We start from the raw sequence: 21,365 nt of genomic DNA on the forward strand, positions 1-21,365 counted from the left end.
CTTTTCCGAAAAGTTAAAAATGGACTGAACATTTAAGTTTACATGGCTATAAATTTTTTTTTAAAAGAGATAGCGATCTTCGGATTTTATCAAAACTTCTCTAGTCTATCCCCATTCAAACGGTATACTAATCTTGTTTAAATAATAACAACAACTTCACAAATTCCCTAAATTAGTGCATTGACTCTATTCGGACTGATTTGCGAAATTTGTGTTTATAGCCCTTTTTGTGTGAATAACACGTTAAATACCTACAGGTAAAAAATATTTATCTTATGCAATCTAAAAAACCTTTTGTCTATCGTTTTTCAATGTGGATTTCTTGAAATTAAAGACGAAAATAATTATTTTGATCGTTTATTAATTATTACAAATTTTGTTCAAAATGTCCGCCTTGGCAACGTTGACGTGCATTGATATATCAATGCACGTCAAAACAAAATATTTACTTTGAGGCTACGCTTAGTTTTTTTTTTTAAATCGAAATTAAATAATGCGATTTGGGTATTTTGGTGAAATTACTAAAAAACTTAATATAAAAGTAGCCGCCTGACATGGAACGTGTTATGGGGGCTGAAAATATAGGAAATGACCCATTCTATCCGCCAAATCATTTTGGCACACGATGCGCCAAACACCCTGTATACTTCCTAATATTATAAAGCTGAAGAGTTTGTTTGTTTGTTTGTTTACTTAAACGCGCTAATCTCAGGAACTACAGGTCCGATTTGAAAATTTATTTCAGTGTTAGATAGCCCATTTATCGAGGAAGGCTATATGCAATATAGCACCACGCTGTGAGTAATAGGTGCAGAGCAAAAATGAAAAATGTTGCGAAAACGGGATTTCACGCGTACTAAGTCGCGGGCACAGCTAGTCGTTTAATAAACCTCTAAGATTTAAATAAGTAACTTGGCGATACATTTTCTTACTTATAAGTCGATAAAAACAGAGTAATTTAGTGTGCCCCAGTGCCGAATAGTGGGCGGTATGGGATGTGTGACGAAATCGCATCGGTATCTGGGTCAAGATTAAGATTTAATACTATTTGATAATACACTTTTTTTCTCTTCTCTATTGCTGAATATTCTTTGACGAATGGAAACCAAGTAAAAATATGCGACAGCTATAATTTAAAAAACGAAAAGCCGCGAAATACGCAAAGGCATCAACCCGAGAACAGGCTGGCTGAATCAGAGGGATATTATACATAATGGGTAATGTCCTGCCACCACGTGCGAACTATTGGCTGCGAATGGTGAATCATATTGCTCGTCCAGTTGTCGCCAGATGACCGCTTCATTTTAGGAAACTGATTTATAAAATACAATCTAAGTTTATGCTGAAGTCTGTTTGTTATGTAAGCCAGATTTCATTTCATTAAGTGTAAAGATTTTACGTTAAAGATTGACAGAGGTAAGTAATTAATTGTAGTATGTACCTAGTACCTATTTTACTTTTTTTGAAGACAATCTCAGTTACCAAAACTGTGTCACATTGATTGATACAGTCAGACTTTTATTCTATTGATTTAATGCATAATAATTTTTCATTAACGATCGCAAATAAAACAAACTGTACTCTACATAAAATCCGTAGCATATTCGTAGCCGCTTTACTACGAGCTACGAGTGTCACAGTCTAGAAAAAGAGCTTATAGATGACCCACGCTGAACTGTCCCACCAAACTCAATGACAGGGGGGCGCTACCATCGTTCAACTAAATGGTTTCCAACATGGCAAAAATCGAAACCAGCGATCCGGTATTGACGGTGGCGCCCCACTGTCAATGTCATGCATAGGACAGTTCAGTATTTTGGAACTATACTCGCAGTACGCTCATAGAGGCCGTTGACTTAAAAAATACTATGTAGCTCTCTCTCTCTCGCACATACATCGACACTCTTCCGTAAATCGAAATCAAAGCTCGTCGGGATTGGAGCACAGTGAAGTTCGTAAGCTCCCGAACCGTAGTGAAGTGAGAGGCAGATTGAGGTACGTTCGGAATACTTCGCAAGATATTTACGATTGGAATTTCCCTTTATTTGAATAACTGGAAATAAAGGATTCTTCACTAAATTTATCAAATTAAAATATTTGATGATTCTTAAATTCAAAAAATCGTTACAGATTTTTGTGTTTCATATAAAATGAAACTAAATTATAGCGAAAAATTGAGAGACAGCTGCGAACGATTCGAACAGATACAGTGAGAATAGTTTGACGTTGACGTATGTGTGGAACGCACCTGCATATGGCGGACGCTCAGTTTGTGTTTATGTCAATAAGAAACTGATTTTTAACATTTGCGCGGGTGTGGATTTAATTAAATATAAACCGATATGTGTTAGTGAAATTTGTGAATTGTGTATAATTTTCGTGATAATGGTTTTTGTTGGTGAACTTTTGGATGACCTCTTAACTACACTGTACTTTTAAGGGTATGTATTTATTTTATGTTTCTGGTGAATATTAGGATTTATATGATAAATTTAGGGTGCAATGTAAGTGTTTAGGTAGAAAGTGACGCGGATGTTAATTTAATTTAGACTTAAGTGTGAAATCTTTACACAAATTTACTATGTGTACGTATTTGTAGAAGTCTTTCCGAGGTTATCGCCAAATGATAACTTTTTGCTAATTATTACTCTCGCCTTCCACTCAAACTGCTACTTGCATTGAAACCAAACAGCAGCATAGCGAAACAATCCTATTGTATAGTTTCATTCATTCTTATCAACTTGCAATTTTCCCAAAATTGGTACTCCAAAAATGATCACTTACAAATTCTTACAAACAACTTGAAATGCACGCAAAAAATTTTTAATCAATGTAGTAATAAAAAGACTATCGCATTTTGTGAATAGGTACAAACTCCATTTTCTGGGTTACATTGATATTTCCAAATCAGTCTTGCATTTTATCCAGATTATCAACTCAAAGTATCCTATTATTTCTTAGTTTCAATAAGACAAAGATTTATGGCTTCCCCGATAAATCTCTCATTGACAACCTATTTATGGATCCGAAGTTATCACAACACTCACCACATGTACGAATGCTGAACTAACAAAATAAACACAATAAAGTAATAGTTGAAATGTCTACTCTTATGAGAACAGTGTGTGTTTATAAACGTGCACATGTGATCGTATTTGTATCCCATGATTCATAAACCATATGGCTGTGATTCGTGAATGGCATTCTGATCGAGTGTGAGACAAATATCTTTAGCTATTTTTGTTCAGGAAGTTGTGACATTCTAGAAATAATGAATCAGGGATGATGCCATTATAGAATGTAAATATCTCCCTAATATGGATTTAGAAGTAAAAACTTTGTGATGACTTCCAAATTTTATGAGAAACTCACGTACCTACATTAGGTATTTGCATTAAATATATAGGCCAAATATTGGGGCTTTAACTGGTAATGCTAAATTAATATTTTAAGTCTCATTATAATTTAAGTCTTAATAAATTAATCACTAATGAAAGTTGGACTTTCTAAGCTTTAAAGGACTACCTTTAGAAAAAAATTAAACATAATTTTACTACTATTTTACTGATTTTTACTACTCCAATTATCAATTACCAATTCATTGAAATAATTAATTATAAATACTGGACTTCCTCTCTATGTGGTTATTGTGGTTTACAGTTATCACATTTTCCTGTAGTCATTAAGGCCTAATTAATTTAATAATCAAGTTGTTAAAATGTTTGATACACCATGTTAATTGGGGGAAAAATAAGTTTCAGATAAAAAATGATAGTACACAATGTTTGAATTATGAGAGCTTATAATTTTGATACTCTGGTCAGTTAACAATGAAGGTCAGTGGCATTCAAATTTTTAATTATTTATTTTAGTGTAGTTACTAAGGTGTCAATAAAAAGTAATTTCTTAATAATGTAGCCAGATAGGCAATATAAAGCAGGTTGAGTGGGTTATTGAACATTTTATTCTTGAAGTCTACTAGAATTAATTAAATTATTTTCTCAGATACAATAATTTCGCCTTACATGTCTGTCTATGATTGTTTTTACCTAAACATACTATATTTTGCATATTTTTCAGTGATACTAGATTTATTTTGCAATCTAGGAAACTGCATACTGGTTAAAAGTTTTAATAGATTGGTACATGTATTTACAGTCTAGGTTTCTTTGATTCACACTTAAATTATATTTTCAGTCCATGAGATGACCCAATTCTCAAAAATGTCAATGTAATGCCTATTGTATGTTTTTATGCTGTTTGCTAAAACTTTTCTATAATTTTTTCTTCTTGAGGGAGAGGAGCTATAGCTAGCTGGGAAGAATATCAGCTTTAGCTGCCACATAATTATGTGCTCATCAACCGAAAGTTTAATCTTGAAATAGGTGTTATGATACGTCATGTAAGTGTTCTTAGCCTTTAAACATTTATTAAGAAGTGTATTTTTATATTTTTTACCATTTAAAATATAGATGTGGACGTATCGTAGACGAGATTCGCAGTTTACATGTAGCTAATTTGTCTTAGAGCGCAGAGTCCCGGGGTCGAATCCCCGTGGGGTCTAATAGTTCCGTTTTAATTGGCCCGCGCCGGGATGCGCCGCGGCAATCCCGGTCCCGGAGCAAAAATCTATTGTCTGGCATCTAGCTTGCAACATAAGAGCTAGTTTCTTATTAAGAGGTCATAAGATCTGTGTCGTCTACCATCATAATATTACTTTTGCCCACAGCTTCGCCCGCGTGAAATTCCGTTTGTCATAGATCGTTCTAAATTATAGCATATGACGTAACAATAATGCTGTAAAGTCTCATTAAAATCCATTCAGTATGTTTTTGCGTGGAAAAGTAACAAAACACATCCTCACAATTTTCATTGTGAAGCCCACACTGTTAAATCCTGATGATGAGTGATGACGATGATGAATTACCTTTTAGATACCAACCTCCCCTCTCTATTTCACGAATATAGGTTGAATTTAAACAGTTCGCGACCAAAATTCGATTAGATTAGGCGTGCAATCGTCTAAAACAGTCAGCAAGAGGTACTTTCGTATTGCTAGCGGCCGCCCGCGACTTCGTACTCGTGGAGCCCGTTTTACCCCCTTAAGGGTTGAATTTTGCAAAATCCCGTCTTAGTGAGCACCTACGTTCTTAAAGGAACCACCATGCAAAATTTGTGACTTCTAGCACTTTTAGTTTCTGAGATTTCGTGATGAGTAAGTCAGTCAGTGACCTTTCACTTTAGATAAATCTAGGTAGTTCCTACCGTTCTATAAAATTCTAATGATTTTAGACCTATCTGCTTATTTTGTAAACAACAGTGATAGTATCAACATAGTTTCCAGACCGCTGACCTTGAAACCGGTAGCGTAGCCCCGGCATTAGTGGGTCATTTTAATAGACCGTCCAATCTGCTATAATATGTTTGGATTGTTTTGTCACTCGCCATACCTATGAATCACGTCATTTTCTATATTTGAGTATAGGAAAGGCTGACGGGGCAGCTAAGTTCTGGAATACAGGCCACGTAAAGTCAAGCGCCACGTAAAGTCTGGTGAAGGTCGCGGGAAGAACCTGGATGAGGGCAGCGGAGGACCGGTCGATAGGGAAAGCTTGGGGAGGCCTTTCTCCAGCAGTGGACGTCATATGGCTGAAACGAACGAAAGTCAAGCGCTGCGTATGACGTCCGCCCACAAGTTGGACAGAGGAGCTGGTTGCTGGCCGCTACCGGCCATTCTGGAAATAATTGCGAAAGGCCTATGTTCAGCAGTAGACGTCCTGTAACTGAAATTTTAATGATGATGATGAATAATTTGGTGGTATTTGGTAGATTCTAATTCTGTATATAATTTTCTCAAGAAAGTCCAATCATTAAACGCTATTTATATCACGTAATAAATTAATAACCGACTAATCGGAACTCTAAGAATTTGATCCACGACAGTTTTTTCGGTAAAAATATTCGTGGAAAGTCAATTAAAATTATTAATAGAACGTCTTGGCTTCGCCGTTGCCTTCATTAGTTGACAATATAATTTGTCTGATACTGGTAGAATTAAAAATAATTATGGGTCCAACCTCACAGGACTACAAAAATAGTATCTTTATGTTTCCGTTTGCGAATTTTCTCAGTGCGTATTCGATTTGGAATTCGGATGTTTCCCGAATACCTCATCTTAAGGTGAGTATAGACTAGTTTTCTGTGTAATGTAACGTTCTTTACGAATAATGATCTTGACACATGATACACTAACATTTCATAGAGCGGCTCGTTCATCTGTTACAAGAAAATGCTCTTAGCCTATACTCACCTTTAAAATGCGTTTATTTATGTAGGTATATTGTGATTATAAAGTCATTCGCAGAAGCTCTTTCTATGCACCCCAATACTAACTCATGTATTATTAACGCTGTCGCACAGACTGAGACATTAATCAGCTACCAACTAACACTCGTACAGTCGTCACGTCAGACTACACATGGCTATTCCAAAATCGTACTTAATACCACTGCATAAGAAGTCACAGTGTGTAGCTTAATCTGTCGTCGCTGGTACAATGTAACGTGCAGGTTATCGTTATCAAGCTATCGAGTCGCGCCGGTTCGTTGACATCTCGCTTATCTTCATCTCACGAAGTTTTCTTATAGAAAATGTTTCATAGTAACCTTGAATTGAAATGAAACTGATGAATCTATTGTATTTTAGTCGCGTTAAGGTAGTTGTTTTGTGTGTTAGGGGACAAAACAATTTTTGGGACGAATTAATTATTTTGTAATCGTGCTTTGTTAATTAACAGCTGTCTGACGAATTTATGTTTAATTATGTCAGTATGAATGTTTTTTTATTAATATACATTACAGAATAGATCTAATACAGATGTATTCTTTGGTAATTTTAGGGATTAAGTCGACGGTCGGTCTGGACCTTAGTTATTTTGTGCTTGTCATGATAGAGGGCTAAATAAGTCTTTAACGGCACAGTAGACAGCACATCAGGCTATACATTTTCACTGCAAATTCGTACTTCGTTTTAGCCGAAAGACGTACGTCCACTGCTGGACAAAGGCCTCCCTCAAGGATTTCCACAAAGACCGGTCCTGCGCCGCTCGCATCCAGGCACCTCCCTCAATCTTCACCAGATCGTGGGTCCACCTAGTGGGAGGCCTGCCGGACTACGTCTTCCGGCTCGTAGTTATTCCACCAATAAATGTTTATGAAACAGTGTTTATTTACCTTGATATGCGGTCTGTGTCTGTGTACTTTTCGTTCTCACAATCTGTATTGACTTTGAAATAACGAATTCTGACCTTGAAATAAAGATATCGTTCAAGCCTTGCAGATATCTAAGCTGAATCTAGTCGAATCAATTTCCATTATAGGGTTTAGGATTCCCAGACAGTTCATTGACATAGCTACTACTCAGACTAGGGAATGCAGAATCGGTTCTGGTTTGAGGAACCGGGTTTTTCGGGTCTGGTGGTTATAAGAACCGGGAGCCCCGGTTTTTTCGGTTCTTTCGGTTCCAAAAAAACAATATTTTGATTATGTTTTTTTTATTGCAATAACACTTCTTTGAATAGACTAGGAATAATCAACAAATATGATTTACAATATTTTTCTATTTTTACTAAATTCTACTCCCAAAAATAAAAAAAGTAAAATAAGTAATCAGTTTTCAATTAAAGTACAACAATCAGTCTTTTTCATCCAACTTAACGATATATTTGACTATTTATATGTATATTGACTGTCAGATGCAAAGCAAATAAAGGAGTCAGTGTTGCCAACTCTCACACAAAAATATCATCATCATCATCATTTAAACCATAGGATAGGACGTCCACTGTTGAACATAAACCTCCCCCAATGCTTTCCATGTTGATCGATTGGTAGCGGCCTGCGTCCAGCGCTTCCCTGCTACCTTTATGATGTCGTCGGTCCACCTTGTGGGTGGACGTTCCACGCTGCGTTTTCCGGTACGCGGCCTCCATTCCAGGACCTTCCTGCTCCATCGGCCGTCAGTTCTGCGTCCGCGTCGGGCTATGTCCGCTGAGTCCGCTGACATAGAAATGAGATATAAATGACATAGAAATAGATGATCCTCATTTCTGATTCGATCTCGTAAAGAAACACCGAACATAGCCCTCTCCATAGTACGCTGTGCAACTTTGAGCTTCTGTAGGCCACGTTTCCGAGCCATAAGTCATCACTGGTAACACATATTGGTTGTAGACTTTCGTCTTCAGGCACTGAGGTATTTGGATGAAAAGATGTTGCGTAGTTTCCCGAACGCTGCCTAGCCGAGTTGGATTCGAAGATCGACCCCCTTTTCGAAATTGGACCTACATAGCTGGATCGTTTGTCCGAGGTAGACATACTTGTCAACAATCTCGAGGATTGAGCTCCCAACCGAAACTGGGTAGGGCGCAACATGGACATTGGACATAAGCTTTGTTTTCCATTTTCATCCTCAGGCCTACCTGTTAGGAAACTCGATTAAGGTCTTTGAGCATTGTACCAAGATTTTACAACGATTCTGCCATGACCACAATCAGTATCGTGGGCAAACCGAAGGTGAGTGATGTACTCGCCATTAATGTTTATGCCGAATCCTTTCCATTCAAGGAGTTTGAATGTATCTTCCAATGCAGTGGTGAACAGTTTAGCAGATATAACATCTCCCTGCCTAATGCCTCACTGCAGAGGAATCGTCCTCGTGCTCTGCTCCTGTACTCGGACCGACATGGTGGCGTGTTTGTACAAGCACTTCAGCACCTCGATATACCGATAGTCAATACGGCACCGCTGAAGAGACTGTAAGCACTACCCAAGACCCGATCGAATCGAAGACCTTCTCATAGTCCACGAACGCCAAGCATAGTGGCAAGTTATACTCCTCAATCTTCTGTATAACCTGTCGCAGCGTAAGCGCAAACAAAAATGTGCCAGTGATTTAAAAAAATTGTAAGAAAAGTATTTAGAATATTTACATATCTCATAAAAAAAAAACAAAGTACAAAACCAATAAGTAGGTAATCTTTATTAGTAGCTAATCTGATATCTTTAGGTTCTCTATACGTTCGCAATTTTCTTGTGACGACTCATGCCTAATACCTATAACAGATTTTTAGATAACTATGCAAAACCCGAAAGTACCGAAAGAACCGGGTTTTGAATTTTTAAAACCCGGTTCTTAAGCTGTCGAAAAAACCCGGGTTTTCCCGGTTCTTTCGGTTCCGGGATTACCCGGGTACAAACCCTAACTCAGACCGAGGTTGTTTCTCAATGTTTCCAATACTTGCACTTCGACGGTGAAGTATCGATGCAGTAATCTGGCACGTGATGTTTAAATTAACTTGTCAAAGTCAAAGTCAAAATTTCTTTATTTGTTTAGACTAATAAATAGTTCTTACAAATCGTCATTTTGCTCTTAAGGAGCCTCTACATGTCTCATAATCTTTTTACCCTACCAGCGCTTCGAGACCAACATTTGGCAAGTGCTGAGAAGAAGCGCCGCAACAAACTCAGTCACCACTGTCTGCCGGTTAATATAAATAAATAGAAATAGCAGTAGTAGGTACATTCGATTCAGGAGCAGTTCACTGAATTTACCATGCATTCTTGTATAGTGTATCTTATAAGAATGGGTATACAAAATTGCGTGGCATATTAAACAAGGTAGTGACGTGCTAATATCTAGACTTACAGATTACATACTCAAATACTAGTAGAAATGACTCGCATACATAAGTTGGAATAACTTGGATTTTAGCTTTAACGAAACAAAGCACACACTCCAATGTTAACTTGTATGTTAATTGTCTGGCAGCTGGATAAGATAGCTAGTTCCTCTTTGGTTGAGGATTCCTGGTGAAGATCGCTTCTACGGAAGGTCTGATCGTCATTTTCCATCAGGTTGTATGCAGGGCAGGCCAAGAGCTTCCTCGTTTTTCGCTATTTTACCTCCATCCTCCTAAGAAAGTACCTCAGGATCGTTCGTACCTTCTATTTGTGCATAATGTATAATCAACCAGTGATTACTCTGCGTCTCTAATTAATATTTAATTTACTAATCAATATTTATGTAGGCTTAGTCATAAAACAGTCAATTTAAATGCATGATAAAATAATAATGTGGCTAATATTGTGTTATTGTAAATGAGTAAAACCAACATAAAGGTGAAATAAATTGTATGTTCTCGAGTGATGTTTACTTATATAGCTCTCTCCTTTTATATCACTTCAAACATTAATTAATTTCTAAATAATTTTCAAATTGTTGTTTAGTGTGCAGGCAATAAAATGTAAAACCGTAATTATGATAATACTTACTTACTTACATTCGCCATTGTAGATAGCTATCATTAGGAAGTTCATAATCAACATTTTATTTAATTGTTTAGTTATAACTTTAGACACTTTAATGTGTAGATGGTAGGTTTCAAGAGATCAAATATAAAATTCTGATAGAACAGTTAGTGAGCTCTTTAAAATCTTTACTCTCTATTTAGTAAAATGTTTTCCCCACATGGGACTCGAATCCACGACCGCAGGCTGGCGTTGTAATCCGACATGCGAACTAACTACCAAGCCGTCAAAAGCATAGTGTTGTATAATAAACGTTATCGAGGGTCGCAGCGGGTTCGTTGACACCCTTATCTCTTAGGGCTACTTCGTACGCGCTTAACACCTTACATGCGCGACCATTGGATCCAGTGACCTTGTAATTACGTAATACATTATGGTGTTTTACGGTAACTGTGCTTACCATGATTTTACGTTAGGCAAGTCCGTCAAGAAATTCTATGAAGATTTTAGTTCTCAAAAGTAGCCGCTAGGGACGCTGCACAATCTGTCAATGTCAATGTAATTTTTTTACACAGTCGCTAGCGAACACACCTAACGTAAACTCATGGTAAACACACTGAATAGTTGAGAGATTATTATAGTTTGGTTTTGTATTATATGGGATTCATCAATAAAATCAAAATGCACTGTGTTTAATGTGTAATATTATGCACAGTGCACGATTGCACACACTTTATTTAACCATTCTTGGCTTGGGGAAGCTCTTGGCCTGCATCTCATCTGATGGAAAGGGTGGAAGCGAGCTTCATCCAGAATCCTCAACCACACAGGAACTATTCTGATCTTCAGTTGTTGACTTATTAATGCTGTTAACATTGATGGCCACTGATCTAGTTAAGATGATGGTAGCGCTAGCTCTCCTGGCGGATTTAGAACAAGCCCTACTACCACCAACCAAAAGATGTAGTAAGCGGCCAAACATTTTTGCTTTTTCAGGAGTGAGTAATACTCTACATCAGTGGTTCTTAACCTTTAAGTCATGAGGGACCATTTTACCAAATTTCTGTCTTGTCAGGGACCACCTCATAATCATAATCGGTCAAAAGTAGTTTGACTGCAAAAATCAGTTAAAAGTGGTTTTGACCAAGGCGTGCAAGTGCACTTCGTGGACCTCTTGGAATGCCTCCAGGGACCACCAGTGGTCCGCGGACCACCGGTTAAGAACCACTGCTCTACATCGTCTACTCTTCTAAATATAAACTGTTCCTACTTATGAAATAAGTCTCTTCCGGCCGTAAAATAAATTGACATTGTTTAAATGCTATTATCCTAAGTGAATCCAAGTAAGTGATTTAAAAGTGCATCAGCATTACTACGGCACAGCTACGGGCATCAATATAATTTTTATCATTCCATACCAGCTACAGCTCTGGATTTATTATGGGCAATTTGTTACAGCAATTGCCTCCGCGAGCCAGATTCTATCCTTATTATGATTCTGGTCTTGTTCATTTACAGCATAACCGACTTCGGAAAATATAATAGCGTCACTGTTTTCCAACACCACTTTCAGGCTATTGAGGCTAATAAAGTGAGATTAGGGTAAACATGATGTGAAAGTTCTATTTTTTCGGGGTCGACGAACGTTTGACGAATATTTTTTACAACTTGCCCATTTGGCGAAGTGATGAGACGGACGTCGGTTGGTTAGCATCGATAATCGAGGATCCTTTTTGAGAAAAAGAGACATTAAAAATATTAGAAAATAGCTAAATAGCCGTTCATTCACTGCAGAATTGAAGCCTAGCTGTGGACTTTTAAAAAGAAAGCTTGTATAAGGCCCTACGTGAAAAAAGTTGGCTAGTTGGTTGGTGGTAGGTATAATATACTACTTTAGGTTTTAGATGTCCATTTTAAGACAATCGACTATCGATGTTAGTGAGAATTAGGCAGGTTTTCAAAATTTGAGCTGTAGCAAGTATCGATAGGGTTATTGACCCTACCTAGCATCTCTAAATGATAGTTATCTTGCTGTATCCCATATCCCATGTTCCGTCAATATGGCATTATATGGACAGTTGCCAAACAGCGTCGGCCCATTTCAGATTTATTTTTTTTAGGCTTAGGGCCAAACTAATGAGGGTTTTCGCGAATGAAAAATCCGCCAGATGGCAATAAGTAGACGCGAGGTCCAAATGTTGCATGATTGGTTATTTTTGACATGACATTTACAAATATGTCAATATCCACCAAACACGCAGCAGTCAGACCCCACATCCACGTCCCGCCATCTAGCGGATCTTTCATTCGCGAAAACCCTCATTGTTAGACGCTCAAACCAATGTTTTTATTAGCTTTAGGCAAAGTATTGATAATTTTTAACGTTATAAGTATGGTATTCTTTAAAAGTTTTTTAATGTCTTGTATTTTCATGGATGATTTAGTAAAAACATAATCACACTTCCCCTGGGATTTTTTCAATCCAATCTAGTAGAGTTCATTCTGATAATAAATCAACGATCTAAAACATAAAATTGTTATTGAAAATGGCATTAGCATACTCAATCAAAAGCACGTTACCGAATGAAGCATTAGTGACCACTATTGTGTAGCTAGCTGTTGTTTATCCCATCAAGCCTTGTTGGAAATTCATTTTGTGCTACAATTCTGTGGTAAACCTGTGACTGTGATGGTAAGTCCTTAAATCTCAACTATACTTAGTGTACCTATTACGATCGAATCTAATTTTTCTCCTATCAAGCACTCGAGTACCATAGTGAGGCCCGATTCGAAACTTTTATCCGAGAATAACTCCTGGTATAAACTGGCACGTTGACAGTTTCAGTATGGGAAATATGTCAAAATGTCGAATAACCGACTATTTATTCTGAGATTAATATTTGGGCGAATCCACTCTGAGTCAGTTAAGTTCTGGATCTCAAGTAAACCTAATTACTCAAAAATCGATTTATTAACTGCCTACTTGTGGGAGTGTGATGTGACTGGGGGAAAAAAAGATACTAAAAATGTTGTTATTCATAATTTTCACATTTATCACTTTGACCGTAACAGTTATAAGATTTGTGAAGTCCAGTTTTGTTTCGTTTTTACTGATATGACATTTATTTTTAATTTCCTTTTGAATATAAATGTCAAACTTCATAATAAAGTCCAGGTCCTTTTTTCGCTCTGTACAATAATGACAATATCAGCCTACTTTGTTTTGTTGTTACCAAGCATTGTATTCAGTGGTAATTAATCGTTAAATATCATGTAACAGATGCTGTTAATTAACAAAATCACAAAGTCAAATCCTTGTGTAGTATGGTTTTATGACAGTAAATAATTCCCAATTACTGTGTGAGCTAATTGGATTATGGGTCGGAATACACGGACAGAAATGAGTTTTGTAGTCACAGTACTTTAATGGTGGCATTTGCCATGAATCAATAACCATTTAAGTTAATTTATTACTTAAAAAAAATAAAAAGTATGTTATATTCAAGTAATATCTGATATTATTATTCCAAATAATCATCAATCGGAAGCCACTTAAGAACTGTGCTGTGTATTGATAAACTTATTACTTTTAAAACCTGTGTAATGAAATAACGATTTTCGACTGACCAGTTTAGGGGTGACCCAAGCAAGCTACGAGATACCTGCACCCTATTCTATTTATATTTATTATTGATACATCAAAGTACTTATTGAACATTTATTAGCACGACCCATTAGTCCTACAATGGTTCGTTTACCTTAATCTTCCGTAAGGTATCCGAATGCAACTTCTGATTTGCATTCAAGGTCAACCACCTTCGTCTTTCCACTTCGATTGGTGTAAGTTTCAAATGATTATGGTCCTATGTCCCCTAGATGGGACAGAGGGTGTCCACAATCCTCCATCGCGTTCGGTCCTGAGCTTCGTGTGATCTCGCTAGAAGTCTTGCCGATTTTCTTTGCAGTTTCTTCGAAGTTTCTAATAGAATACTCGTTTTATTATTGCGAAGGCAAGCTAGTGCATATAGGTGAGCCACTTGCAATGGATGCCGACCTGTAATTGCCCTTTAAACACCCGGCAATTAGTATTTTTTCTCCTTACTAAAATAATTATTTGCGTGCAATTTTTTTAAAAGTTTTTATTAGTTTTTGAGTATTTATAGATTCACAACAGGAATAATTTGCTAGTTTGGAATAGCGCCTAGTTAAATGTCGAAGGTGTTTTTACCCGACTGCGCCAGAAGGTTAAAAAGATAAAAACATTAATTATAAACATGTTATATCATATTGTTTACAAAACCGACAATCACACGGCAGCATGCAAAATAAAAACATAGGTACGTGACAGAAAAATAAAAAACATGATTAAAATTGAACTCGTTATCGCGTGTAGGTCAAGTCGTGTTATCTCTGTTGTTACGCATAATTTGACGCGATGTTATGCGAATGTGTTGTGTTTATAAACATTGACTAATCACTACACTATGCATGTAGATGCAGTAGCTCCTCTTACGCGTACTTCTATGGCTCAGCCTATGATTTCCAGAAAGGTCGATTGGTAAAGACCTGCATCCAGCATTTGCCTGCAACCTATTACGGTCATATCTATCTACTTGGTCACAGTCAGGGTCTCACGCTATGTTCAGCTGTGGATGTCCTATGGCTGAAATAATGATGATGATGTTGATGATAATATAATCTAAAGATGTATGTAGAGATAGTAAGGATGACAGCACAACAAGATAAACCGCGCCACGCTATGATTAATTTAGTATTCACTAGCTTTCCGCCTGCGGCTTCGCCCGCGTGGAATTTTGTCTGTCACAGAAAAACTTTATCGCGCGCATCCCTGTTACAAAAACCGGGATAAAAATTGTCCTATGGCCCGGGACTCAAACCCTTTTGTACCCTTTGCACCACCGGCCTGCACCACTGGTGGTGCAAAGGCTATGTATCTCTACTTATGCCAAATTTCATCAAAATCGGTTCAGTGGTTTAGGCGTGAAAGCAAGACAGACAGAGTTACTTTCGCATTTATAATATTAGTATAGACTAGTATGGATAAGTGTGCCTTCTAGTCCTAAGTGTTTTATGACAGTTGATAATGCTAGATTTGGCGCGGTGTAAAGTTCAAACACTGCCAAAACATTATTAGTGGGAAAGCCGCGATTGATGAGTAACGTGGTATTCTGTGGTTACTTTGTTATTGGAAAATGACGGCCTATAGAATGTACACGATATTTAATTGTCAAGTTTGTTCCAAAAAGCAACAATCTATACCAATGATTTTAGTACGCGTAGAATTCGTTTCCAATTATTATCCGACGATTAGTTTAAATGGAAAGAACTGCTTCCAGTTGAGAGTTCGACCTAAATAAACTTTATTCCCCACCAGGATATTTTGAACTGATAGTGAATTGGAACCCAGATTCTAAAATATTTTGTAGTATTTGCATATGTAGTAAGTAAATAATGTAGTATCGAATTACCTACTTTTCGATTTTCTCTAAATAGAGACAGAGAGAGAGAGAGAGAGCCAATAGGTAGATAGAAGATAGATAAAAATAAACTTTCAAAAAGTCAATCTTTAAAAAAATTATGACTTCTTTTTAACACTCCACACAGCTCGTTTACTTATTCGCTCTTGCCTTTGTGCAGGAAAATGCAAATATGCAAATGTAAGTAAGTTATTGTTTACGCTGCTCGTTAAATACTATTTAAACTTACCGAGATACTTTACGTAATCTCTTGGTAAGCCTTTAAGAAGCGACTAGGTAACACGGTTTTGTATTTCGTTACATTTTAGGACCACTTTTTGCTCATACTGTAATCAAGCTCTTCTCACATGTAGTGTGTTACAAAGAGAAGCACCTATTGCTTTGTCACCGGGAACTACCTTTATTATTCCAGAATATTCCAAAAACTAAGATGATGAAAAATATTTATACGCCACCTTTAGTAAAATATGTGACGATGTAATTTTCGAGTTCTATTATAGCGTCAGCGAGCTATTAATAAAAAATAAGAAGGACACACATCGCATTAATATTCATAATCTTCGTATCAAAAAGGAAAATAGAACACACATTTGGTGGTCCTTGCAAATTTCAATGGTGACCTAATCCTATAAAACCCCAAGGAAAAGGGTTTTCCTATACCTAAGGGTATCCGCAACCCAACACCAAATGGCCGATTCCCACGAGCATGCGTTTATTCGTGGTGTATTTTTTACCTTTCCGCTATTTAGATTTTCCAAACCATATATTAACAAACATTTTATAGTGTGCGTTAATCCTAAAGTGATTTTTATTTGAATTTCAGTCACAAGTGTCGAGTTTTATGCGATTTTTATGTAACCATTCAAAGCGTTCGGTTTTATTTTGGTTTCGTATTGATCCTTTTAACTGCCTTTAACGGTTTTAGGTTTTTGCCCTTTTGAGTCACTCAAAGTTCATAAACCTTGCTGAGATATTCTGTCGCCAAACGGTTTCAAAGCTCACCCATGCTTTGAAGGGTTATTTGTATCATTGCACATGTTGGCGACAATACTTTTTTTTATACGAGTACTTTTTATGTGTTCCAGCGAGTGATTTTAATCTGCAAGTAACGTAACCTTGTCCTGTCCTCTTGTAATTTTGGGCATCCAATCCAATAAAATCGCCCTTGTTGGTTATTTGCAATTGACTGGACAAAATAAGAATTTCGACGTAGACCTTATCATCAGGCTGAGCGATTCTAACACCCGTATTCACAAACGATGCTTGCTTAAGTAAAGCAGTAAATCTAACGCACAGCGTTGAATAGAGCTCTATGATAGGTTCATGTGTGACCCTGTGCGTCCACCACGCGCACTGTGAGAGCTCATAGTAATGTTTGTGAATACGGGCGTTAATCCTCCTAATCAATTCTTTTTTTATTTTACTGGTTGCAATTTAATTTAAAAAGATACCTTTGTGTGCACTGTAAATGCTATTGTAATGCTTAACAATCGTTAGTGTTTTGTTTAACCTTTGTCTATCTAATATTTGGAATCATAAATTATTAGCTTCTATTCATTCTAGAAGTTATCGAGCCGCTGCATAATCGGGCGCGTTGCAAAATGAATTACTCCCAGCAGTGTTTCATAACCACGGTCAGTTTGCGAGTAGGCACAGTTTAATCTTGCCCACACTGAGTTGCGTATATTGAAAGTATACATGAACAGTACGCACAGGATGGAACTTTATTGCTCGTGTATATGCGCCCTATGCCGTATGTTTTTCGCTCAAAATTAAAGCGTATCTTATTGGAAAATATGCACGATAAGACCATTCTTCTTCTTCTTATCGTGTCGACAACAAACCTATACAGCGTCAGCTCAAAACTTTGCTACAAGAGTAGCGTTGTCAGTCAAAGATAAGACCACTAACCATAAAGTTTCTAAAAATGGTGAGGCTCATTACAATTTGAAACTAGGTATACGCGAGCAGTTCCAACACTTCCAACCTGTGCGTATTATTCATGTATACTTTCAATATACGCTACTGAGTTTATGAGTTATCGCGGACACGGGCATTCTACCGTGGAAGTGCCCCGGCACAATGAATGCATTTTAACCCTATTATGGGCTTATTAAGCCAATATGTAACATTGCTGCGGAAATTCGTAAGAGAAAATTTGATGCGCGCTTAAAACCCTAGTGCATTTCGGAATATTGTTTGATGGTGATATGGTAGTAATTTCGGTGCGCTCTAGTTTATGGCACGATGTGGTTTATTGGCGGTATTTGTGGATCGATTCCATTGAAACTCGATGGCTTTTAGGAGTTGAGTCCATCATACTAATTTTGTACTAGATGGACTCGAACTGTTAGTTTTAGTGCATTTTTGAAAGGAATACTAATTCCTTCTGGATATTATGAAGGTAGCGGAAAATTTTGCTATAGCTGAGCTGTACCTATTTATTTTCTCTAATGGACGTGTTCTACAAAATCATTAAAGTATCATTATGTTTTTATCTGATTACGCTATTTTGCATAGTTCTTTTCCATAGTCTTACATTTGCAATACTTACAATGCAAAATGCATTAACAATTTAAAACAATATTTGATTTTCTAAATGCCCATAATGCCATGGACATTGGACATGTCACTATTTATATTGGTCACTTCACCACTGTCCTCCTATCCAATTATTTCGTACTATGCGGTTGACTGAAATTTGCAATAAAATTCTAGAATTATCTTTTGTATTCAGTATTGCATAGCGTATCATCTACCCCAGGCTAAAAACAAGCATCTCCAAGTATGCCTGTATGTCTCCTCGTAAATAAAAATAATGTAAAAAGTTCACATTTTAACGGGCAAAAGTTCTTCCAAAGATAAGCATAATGTACATAAGTTGTCTTTGTCGATCCCAAGTGATTTTTTTTACCAGTCATGAAGTCAAACTGATTATGATGATTATAGCCCCAAAAAACATAGCTTGCAGTTGCTATGAACTTATGTATTGAACTGGGACTTGCTCGGAGCCTGCTATGCTCGAAGTTTCCCTGCGTGATCGAATCAGAAATGAGGAGATCTGTAGGAGAACCAGAGTGACTGACATAGCCCGCAGAATCGCTAAAATCAAGTGGCAGTGGGCGGGGCACATAGCTTGTAGAGCTGATGGCCGCTGGGGCAGGAAAGTTCTTGAGTGGCGACCACAAGGTGGACCGACGATCTGGTGAAGGTCGCGGGAGGTGCCTATATGCGAGCGGCGCAAGACCTTGGGTCCCCCACACGTTCACTGCTGGACAAAGGCCTCCCGGCCTTTGTCCAGCAGTGAACGTCTTTCGGCTGAAACTAACGAACGAACTGGGACTTGTCTGTCAGATGTCTCTATCCGCAACTTGTAAAACCACTTTATTAAATTCAATAGTTTATTCAGTACATAGGCCCTTTCCAGGGCACTTAAACACGTCCCAAATATAGCTTGCCCTACCACCACTTCGGGACAACATATTTATGGGCTGGTGCTGAGAAGAAGTGGCGGAATTAGTCCTTAAGCAATGGGAAAAGCCCCTTAATTTTCCATACCTTTTATATCTCTGTTTCAAATTTTCAACCCTAAAATAACGGATTGAGCACAACCCAAGTAACACGCAATCTGTATATTCACTGAAGTTAAGATTGATTTACGTTTTAAAGTCAGACTATCACTTTAAATCAGTTTTGACTTAGTTTAAATGCTTTTGAGTAGAATGCGGTAAAATTTACAATGCATGAAGCTATTATATGGTCTAAAAAAATTAAGTTAATTGGCTTATAATCATACTAAAACATTAATTACTTTTAATATACAGCACCTTTAACAGCATTTACACTAACACAAAGGTTAAAACCGTATATTAGTAAATAAGAAAACCTAATGCATTAAATAAACGTTGTCGAAATATTCTACAGGGTGTTTCAAAAAAACCCCTAATAACTGAAGGGTATTTAATAGACGTCTATAAAGAGTCCCTTGTTAATTTCTTACAGTCATAGCGACATATTCAAATTTCGGGTAAATTTATGTAAAATAAAAATATCGATTATAAAAATTCCCATCACTAATTTGGGTTCATTGTCCTACCAGGAGTTACCAGGAGCAACTTTCTATGTTCACGCCCCCGGCCACGCCTCATTAAAACATTCTGTGCGCCTAGTATTTACTAGGTATTATTATTTAATACCTACGGAGAAAAAAATACACGCACGTCGTTAACAAAACAACAAGCATTCAAAATTATGGTTAGGTACATACCTACAAAAGTGGCTCAAAATGACGTCCTCCTTGCTGCACGCATATTCTTGCCCGTCTTGTTATTCGCGGCGCAAAGTCAGTAGGAATCAATTCCTGTGTGCGGCGGTAGTGGTACGGATGTTGACCATCTTCTTTCAGTGTTCGCCAAACTGAAACATGGTTCATTCCAAGTCGCGCCCCGGCGCGCCTTGTACTGGTCGTCGGTTCGTCTTCAAAGAGTTGCAGAACCTCTTCTGCACGCATTTCGTTTGTATTTGGGCGTCCACTAGAACCCGATCGATGAAAAGAGCCCGTAGAATGGAGACGTGTCACCATATCATGGAAACACTGATACGACGGAAGCCGTCGCTGGTCAGCCGCCGGTCTACCTTCGATAAACTGTTCCCGATAAAGTTCACGGGCTTGAGTTAAATTTCCATCAGCTCGAGCCACACACAACATCATCTCATAATATTCGGAATTAGAAAACATTGCCATTGTAGCAAAACAACACAAAACACAAAGCTTTCGAAAGTAGTTAAACGATAGGAAAACACACCGATCACGCACGAAGCATATGAACGACTAAATCAAAGAAGAGCCGACGGCCGGTGTCGCGATCTTTCGGCGCTTCCGCACACTGCAAAGTGGTGCGAACGGGATCGTGCCACATGCCAAATTTTTGCAACTTCTTATTATGACAATGCAACATTTCAACAACATTTTAACAATGATTTTAGTACGCTAATTTTTATTTCGCAGGTAAAGGAATGTCGCAATGTCGTTTATGTACCTACTTTGTCTACCAAGTTACGTCTCATTTTAAAATAGAAGAAATGTTAATGAATTCTCAGATTTATTTTCATATCAACATTCTAAAGCGTCCCTTAATAATTTTCACTTTTACAAAAGCAGCCTAAGACTGATTTACACGTATTAAGTAGTTAAGTAGGTAACTAAATTTTAACTTAATTTTAAGTCTATGTCCAAATGTCTCATAATTAGTATGAAACTGCTTATCAAAAGGTATCAAGTGATAAGCCCCATCCACCAACTTACCCGAAAAATGAAGGTAAAATTTAGTTATCTACTTAACTACATAATACGTGAAAATCATCCTTTAAGACTTAATTTTAAGTGATTAAATTGCATTTAAACGACATGCAAATTCAAATTTAGTTACCTACTTATTACGTGTAAATCAGCCTTAATCATTTGTAAAACTTGATGTGAACGCCTCTGTACCTACTAATATCTAAAGATAGAACACTATTCGAATTCCGAACCTTGATGATCTCGTGTGGGAATCGAACC

General features: G+C 37.3%; 1 protein-coding gene across 2 annotated transcripts in view; it reads left to right on the top strand.

Annotated features, from left to right (window-relative positions):
* Nucleotides 1-2,239: 2,239 nt before the first annotated feature.
* LOC135077441 (tyrosine-protein phosphatase Lar) overlaps nucleotides 2,240-21,365 on the top strand; it is a 538,711-nt gene continuing 519,585 nt past the window's right edge. For both annotated transcript variants that reach the window (XM_063971980.1, XM_063971981.1), the window contains exon 1: nucleotides 2,240-2,441. The gene's annotated coding sequence lies outside the window, so the exon portion shown is untranslated. The remainder of the gene's footprint in view (nucleotides 2,442-21,365) is intronic.

The sequence above is a fragment of the Ostrinia nubilalis genome, chromosome 13, assembly GCF_963855985.1.
Source record: "Ostrinia nubilalis chromosome 13, ilOstNubi1.1, whole genome shotgun sequence".
Classification (NCBI taxonomy): domain Eukaryota; kingdom Metazoa; phylum Arthropoda; class Insecta; order Lepidoptera; family Crambidae; genus Ostrinia; species Ostrinia nubilalis.